This window comes from Gossypium arboreum, chromosome 10, assembly GCF_025698485.1.
Source record: "Gossypium arboreum isolate Shixiya-1 chromosome 10, ASM2569848v2, whole genome shotgun sequence".
NCBI lineage: Eukaryota > Viridiplantae > Streptophyta > Magnoliopsida > Malvales > Malvaceae > Gossypium > Gossypium arboreum.
Window position 1 is genome coordinate 73,820,231 of NC_069079.1, and position 8,306 is coordinate 73,828,536.

At 37.7% G+C, this 8,306-nt stretch overlaps 1 non-coding gene across 1 annotated transcript; it reads left to right on the plus strand.

The window, feature by feature from the left end:
* Positions 1 to 5,486: 5,486 nt before the first annotated feature.
* On the plus strand, positions 5,487 to 5,593 carry LOC128282863 (small nucleolar RNA R71). The gene has a single exon (XR_008273215.1). It is a non-coding gene; the product is annotated as a small nucleolar RNA R71 (small nucleolar RNA).
* Positions 5,594 to 8,306: the final 2,713 nt, after the last annotated feature.

Sequence of the window (8,306 nt, forward strand, 5' to 3'; positions counted from 1 at the left end):
ATTAGTCATGACTGTCTTATTATTATCTAGCCTAAGAATAATGGGGTTTTTTAACTAACTAATTAACTAAACTAAGAATTCACAGAAAATAGAATTGGGGAATTACTTTGGGAAAAAACGATTGAATTAAGACAATACCTAAGGAAAAATCCACCTAGACTTCACTTGTTATTTGACTTTGAATCGGACGATTTATTCATTCAACTTTTTCCGTAGAGACTAACAACGTCTCACCCTAGTTTGAATAATTAAAATCTCTTTCTAATTAACGCCCTAGGGTTGCATTAACTCGACCTATGGATCCCCTTATTAGCTTTCACCCAAATTCGGCAAAATCTTGTCACCCTATCTCTAGGCGCGCAATCAACTCCGCTTAATTATGACAAATGTACTCTTAGACAGGGTCTATTCCTCCTCTGAATAAGAGCTTAACTTGAATCAATATCCTGGAATATCAAAACAAGATTTAAGAACATATAATTAAGAACAAGTAAAATAGTTATCATACAATTCAGATAATAATAACAAGATCTATCTTAGGTTTCATTCCTCTTAGGTATTTAGGGGTTTTAGTTCAAAACTAAAAAGGTAAATATCTCAGAAGAATAATGAATACAAAACATAAAGAAAAACCCAAAACTCCTAAAGGGAAATTGAATGGAGATCTTCAGTCTTGATGATGAATCCAGCTTCTAAGATGGATCAATCGACTTTCCTTGAGTAGTTCCCTACTTCCTCCTCCATGGCCCCCCTTTTCCTCCTCCTCTAGTGTGTTTTTATAGTCTTTAGAATGCCTAAGAACCCTCAAAATTGGCCTTTTCCAAATTGGAATCAATTTGGGCTCAACAGGGACACGCTCGTGTGACACGCTTGTGTGCGGTTACTTCAGGTCGTGGTGAAGCCTGTTAAATAGGCATGAGCGTGTGGTCCACCCGTGTGAGTCGTGCTTCAATTCTGCCAAATTGACACTGTCGTGTGGTCCGTTCGTGTGTGAAGGTCCGAGCCGTGTTGATTTCATACGTTGGCCCATTTTCTCTATTTTTGGCCCATTTCTCGTTCCTTTCAATCTCCTATGCTCACCTAAGTATAAAATATGAAATTAAAGGACTAGGAACATCGAATTCACCAATTCTAAGGAAAAACCGCCTATAAATGCGTTAAGCATTGTGTAAAAATATGTATAAATTACGGTTTATCAAATACCCCCACACTTAAGCATTCGCTTCTCCTCAAGCAAAACCCTTAACTCACAATCAAAATAAATTCTTCTTAACTTATAATTCCTATTAACAATATCTCAAAATAATCCATAAGTAATCATACATTGATAATTTGACTGAATGAACCACAAAGTTTCAAACATTCCAAGCTGTGTATTTTATCCTGAAAGCATAGGTGTCTCCCCTAATCTAAGTAATTACCTTCGACTCAAAATATCATAGATTTTCACATCCTCACTAAGGATTCACTCAAATCACTTGAGGTGTTTAAGGATAATACATGAAGCACTCAATAGTTAATAATGAAAAGTCATTACCATATGCTTGCATGAAAATCAAATCTCCACCACTAAATATTGAGATGAACATCAATCAAAAGGTCTTTAAAGGGTTCTAACGTGGCTTTGGTTATGGGGTGTGGTCACAAGCTAAAAGAAAAGGTTAGAATCGAGATTGAAATGAAAAATTACCTAACTAGAAAAAGTAATTAAACATCAATTGAGTACATGTGAACTTATTCTTAGAAGATGGAATTTAGATACTGTGGCTCAATAAAACCGAATTACTACTAATATGTAAATATGAAATTTTTTTTAAGAACAAGTCAGCTACATAGAAGAGCGAAACATAGCTAAGCAATTAGTTCAAATCAAATCTCGACAAAAATAGGGATCAAATTAGGGGATTTCAACAATAATGGTTTATGGGTTAATATTGAGGGTAAATCAATTAATGGCTTGTTAGGCTCAAAGGGGTTCACTAAGGGTTAATTATGAAGGTAGCCTTTTATGGAGTAAGTGGGTTAAACCTAAGTGCCTTTATCATTTTGACATATCTACTCAAATGGTGTGGTCTTGACATGTATAATCAAGCAAGTTCTAGAATAACAATTCAATACTGACGCACTCAAAGCAACAATAAAAGTGAGCATGAAATAAATGATAGATGCTCTAAAGGCTAAAAATCTCACAAAAATTATGGCTTTGTGATGTTTAAACCTGTGAATTTCAACTCAAGATAATACCTAAACTTGGGAAAAACAACCTAAAAGTTTTCAATTCTTCAAAAATCAACTTATCATGCTTGATTCCCTAATGTCTTAAAGTTTAAACACTCAATGCATAAATGCCTATGTTTTAATTCAAGACATATCAATAAAAATCATAAATTAATTAAAATTCATTCTAATAGTGATATAAATGATTTACATGAGAATAATACACAATTTAGGGATTTCTAATGATGATATAAAAGACCCCCCACACTTATGATGTACATTGCCCTCAATGTACAAAGATAGATATAATGAAAAAGATAGATTTATAATCATAAGATTCGAAGAGAAGTGAAACTTCCTGAATGATGAATGAATTCTTTGAATTGGAGTGTTGGAGGATAATCGGCGTGTGAGTGGAGGAGGATACTCTGGTGGTGGTAGGGGTTCATTAGTCCATAAGTCCTGCACCGAAAGAATATTATATCTGGTGGTCGCTATGGTCGTGGTCGAGCAGGACATGGTAGTTGTGGAGAACCTTTCCCGGGGGAGTTTTTTAGTTCCTATGCGAGGATGAGCTTTGGAGCTCTTTCTAACTGTGATAAAATCATGAACTCTTTAAGAGGTATACTGAAGCATAATTACTTGTACTGAAATAGCTGAAGAGTAAAAATTGTAAAAACTCCGGATAAAATAGTATTAAAAGGAAATAAAAAAATAATTTCAAAATATAGAGAGAAAAATAAAATAAAATAAATAACAGGTGTTTATAGAGAAATTGGGGCACATTGCCGTGGGGCACGCCCGTGTGCTCTAATCTCAGCCTGTGCGTTTATTAGGTGCATTGGTGTACATGGCCATGTTGCACGCCGTGTCGATCTCCATTTGCTTCTCCCACGCCCGTGTTAAATTGACAGGTTCACCTACGGTTTCAAAACACGGGCGTGTTACACGCCCGTGTTAAATTGACAGGTTCACCCACGATTTCAAAACATGGGTGTGTTGCACGCCCGTGTTATTTTGGTAGTTTCGCCCATGACCATGTTGCACGGCCGTGGCTACTTATCGCATCCCGTGTTAGGAAAGAAATTTTTGCCCTATTTTCACATGGCTGTGTTGAATCCCGTGGTATGTGCACGGCCTATGGCACGCCCGTGTACCTGGTCGTGTGGTTCTGAAAAGTCTGTGCTCAATGATTATGTTAGATTTTAAAAACTAAAATTTAAAGAAAGTAATATTGTTAATGCTTGGATTGCCTCCCAAGAAGCACTTATTAATAGTCTAAGCTCGACTTACCTCTCCATGAATGGTCATGGTGGTTCGAGGAGTTTATACTCCTCATTTCTGCTGTGAATCTCATCAAAATAAGGCTTTAGGCGGGTATTGTTTACCTTAAAAGTGTCGAACTTGATATGACTTACCTCGAGTACCGAATGAGAAAATGTTAAGTACCGTAAGAGGAATTTCTTCGTTCGGTTTGGCAGTGACAATATGAGGATCTGTGGCATCTAATAAAACTTTATCTCCAACCTTAAATTGATTTGGAAAGGTATTGAGCTTGTTCTGCCATAGTTTTGGTTTATCGTGTGTTCTCAGTTTATGTGTCCGCCATTCATCTAGCTCTTCGATTTGTAGCCTTCATTCTTCATGAATAGGTCCTCTACTGTTGCTTGAAAATGGCTCATGTACTTCCTTCAAACTCATTTTCTGTAAAGTAGGTTGCACCATATTGTCAGCTTTAGTAGAATGGTTTAGACAATCACCTTCAATTTTTGATGTGTTGCCGGAATTGTGAGCTTGAAGAATGATTGTTTTGTTTCCCACACGAAGTGTGAGATCACTTGTGCCAACATCAATAATCGTTCTAGTAGTTGCTAAAAAGGGCCTTCCTAAAATCAAAGGAGTGTTGCTATCCTTCTCTATGTCTAGAACAACGAAGTCAACGGGAAATATAAATTTATTGATTTTAACTAGCACATCTTCAATAATACTCCTAGGATATCTAATGGTTTTATTAGCCAATTGAATGCTCATCCTAGTTTGTTTGGGTTTCCCTAGACCTAGTTGTTTAAACAATTTGTAAGGCATAACATTGATACTAGCCCCTATATCAGCCAACGCATTATTAACATCTAAACTACCAATTAAACAAGGAATCGTAAAACTCCCTGGATGTTTTAGTTTGTTGGGTAGCTTATTCTGAAGAATGGCTGAGCAAACCGCGTTTAGCTCCACATGCTACCTTTCATCTAACTTTCATTTATTGGCTAGAAGTTCCTTTAAAAATTTAACTACATTCGGCATCTGCGAAAGTGCTTCAATAAACGATAGGTTAATATGTAGTTTCTGTAAAAGTTTAAGGAATTTACCAAATTATTCGTCCAAGCGGTCTTTCCTTGTCACATTGGGGTATGGCACACGAGGTTTATATTCTGTACTTACCGGCTTTGGGTCATTTTGGCCGACCTGATTCTTACCTTTACTTACCACCATTTATGGCCTTGGCTTTGCAACTAAGCCTTTCTCATCTTGAATGGCAACTGCGTTGAGTTGCTCCCTTAGGTTAGATTCAGTGTTGCTTGGGAAGCTACCTTGTGGTCATTCAGAAATTAACTTAGGAAGCTATCCAATCTGAGTTTCGAGCCCCTGGATTGATGCTTGTTGATTTTTGAGTGTTGTCTCAGTATTCTGAAAACGAGTTTCTGACACCAAGATGAATTTGGTTAGCATCTCCTCAAGGTTCGGCTTCTTTTCTTGCTGGTAAGGTGGTTGTTGAAAACCTGAAGTATGTTGTGGCCTTTGATTTCTTTGACCGCCCCACGAGAAATTAGGATGGTTCCTCCAACCTACATTGTAAGTATTGCTATAAGGATTGTTTTGAGATCGAGGATTATTACCCATGTAATTTAACTACTCGTTCTCCATGTTGTGGCCATAAGGTGGGTATTCTGAATTGCTCGATCCACCTCTATTTGCTCTGCATTACGGGATGAACATATAAAGAACTAAGAAAACCATCAATTTTCTTATTCAAGAGTTCTACCTGATTAGAGAACATGATGACCGAATCAACGGTATAAACACCGACTGTTTTTGTTGGGTTTGTCCTCATGACTTGCCACTGATAGTTATTCAATGGCATCTCCTCTATAAACTCATAAGCATCTTCAGGTGTTTAATTATTGATGGTTCCGCCAGCAGTTGCGTCAACCATTTGTCGGGTCGAAGGATTCAGGCCATTATGAAAAGTTTGAACCTATAGCCAGAGTGGTAACCCATGGTGTGAGCATCTTCACAAAAGGACCTTGTATCTCTCCCATGCATCGTAGAGTGTCTCTAAATCCATCTGCACAAAAGAAGAGATATCATCACGTAATTTAGCCGTTTTAGCCGGTGGAAAGTTTTTAATAGAAACTTTTCGGTCAATTGTTCCCAAAGAGTAATTGACCCTCGGGGTAACAAGTTCAACCACTGTTTAGCTTTGTTCCTCAACAAAAAGGGAAACAACTGAAGGCGAATGGTGTCATCAGAAACGCCATTAATTTTAAAGGTATCGCAAAATTCTAGGAAATTTGTCAAGTGAGTGTTGGGATCCTCGTCCTACAAACATCAAACTGAACAAACTGTTGTATCATTTGAATTGTGTTAGGTTTCAGTTAAGAATTATTTGCAGCAATAGTAGGTCTAACTATACTTGACTCAGTTCCTATTAAATTAGGTTTAGCATAATCATACATAATGCGCGAAGTAGGATTTTGATTAACAGCAATTGCATGAGGTAGCTGCAATGCCCTGATTTTTAGGATTTTCCGGGTTTCTATGATTTTTGGTAAATTTTGAAATTTTGGTGTTTTGAATATTGGAATTGTGTTTAAGTGTGTTAGTGGGCCTTTAGAAGGCCCAAGCCTAAGTTAAACACGGTAAAATATCAAGGTTGGATTTTAAGTGAATAGGAGACTTGGTTAAGTGGGATTTTAAGAAGAACTTTGTAAATTATGATGAAAATAAGGCCTTGGTAAAGTGGCAAGGTGGCGCCACTAAGTTCCTAAAAAAAATGGCGTCTGGGAAGGAATTAAAGGTCTAGGGTTCAAGTTGCAAGGTAGGCATATGGTTACTTTTTAATTTTAGGCATGTGCCGGGCATGTGATCACTTAAGTGAATTTCAGCAAGGGCCTTAGGGAGGTTGGGCCGATTGTTTTAGCTGATATTAGGGTTAGGTTCTTTTCTTTTTCTTTCTTGTAGAATTAAGGTTAGCCACCTAAAAGCTTTCAATGCCATTCATCCTTTCTGAGTTCTCACAATAGCTGAAAACGCAAATTCCTTCTTCTTGGTGCAAATTTCTTCTTCCTCTCTTTTTCCTCCATTTTCTTTCTTCCTTTTTGCTTTTTCTTCTAGCTAAAACCTTCTGATCACCTTACTCACATCCTCTGTCAATCCTATCCTCTACAAAACCTCCATAACCGATTGCCATAAAAGCCAAAATCCCGAAAACTCACTTCTTGTGCCGATTTCTCCAAGCCAAAATCCTTCAGTTATTTTTGTTCTTTTTGATCAACTTTCATCTTCTCTAAACCCTTAGTATCCATCGGCAACATTACTTCAAAGCTATAGCCTCAAATCATCATCTTCTTCATCACTTAAAAAGCCGAAATACAATAGATTTAGGGACTTATAGCCGAAACTTTAGATCTCCTGGATTCGAGTTCTACTATCGTTTAGAGGATAGATCTGCATCAGATCTACGTAGAAATCAAAGAGGAATAAGTGGTAAGTGCTCATCACCTTAGATCTAGACTTATTTTACAATTTAGAAAAGCCGAAGTCCCTAAAATCTAGGGAGGCTGTCGATTTGGGCATAGGGCTTTAAGGGTCTTTAACCGACAATTTCTTTTGGTGATTAGTGTCTTCAAGAGGTTTGATCGAAGGCTTGGATCTTTGGAACAACTAGACTTAGATCTAGTCATCGATTTTCGGTAAAAAGGTAAGATTCTAAAGGCTTTAGGGGCATGGTTCGAATATGGGTTGCTGAATATTGGGATTGGTTGTTGTGGGTTGCAATCTAAGAATTGTGATAATCAATTGTAGGACATCATAAGGGATCCCAGTAGCAGTCGTCGCGAAACAGGTGTGTATCGAACACCCTCTCATAGTTCAATTTGGCAAAAGCCGAAATACCAAAATTTCGGCATTTCATGGGCTTGTGAGTGTGCGAGTGCTCACAAGACGTTTAGAAATCATTAGATCTAAAATCGCAAAGTGGTAAGTTAGTCGTGTGTGAAATTTCGTGCACTTCGATAATTGGGCCTCGATAGGCTAAAACTGGGCCCAATGGGCTTACGGGCTCATGCGGGTTAATAAATAAAAAAATAATAAAAATATACAATATAAAAAATAGGCAATAAGTATCTTCTGTTAGACTGTAGAATTGAAACTGCTTAAACCGGTAACTGGTCATAAAACTTGAGTTAAATGGGCTTAAATTGCTAATGGACACTGTAGGGCCCATTAGGGGTTTTAGGGCCCAATGGCTAAAATTGTGAAATTGAGATAAATAAATTACTGCGATTACAAATGGGCTAGTAAGGACCGTAACATTCATGAGAACCCTTAAAACTGATAAAAGTATTGAAATACCTTTATAGGTGGAAAGTTTACGGTTTTATCCATAGGAGCAAAATTACTGATATACCCCTAGGGTTAAGGTTGACCTGAATGCATATTTGACTGTTACTATTTACTGCATGCCATGTTATTATTATCTAATGCATGGGACTGGGTTATTGATGGAGGAAGTACTGAAAGTGGCTTGACCACGTACTAGAGGCTTTGCCTCAACTTACTTATATCTGACGACTATCTTTGCAAGCTGTGGAGTGTAGAAATTTGGGTGGGTTGAGCTATTCCCACATGGAGTGGAGGGCTGGTACGGGTGGAGTGTAGCGGTTGGTTATAGGCTGGGTTGGGTTTGCATACACGAATATGTCTATTTTGTTCTAGAATGGGCCTATGGGCCATACTGTTATCTGAAAAGGGGCTAAGGCCCGGTTATCGATTCTAAAAGGGCTTGACCCAAGATCATTGTTATCTGAATA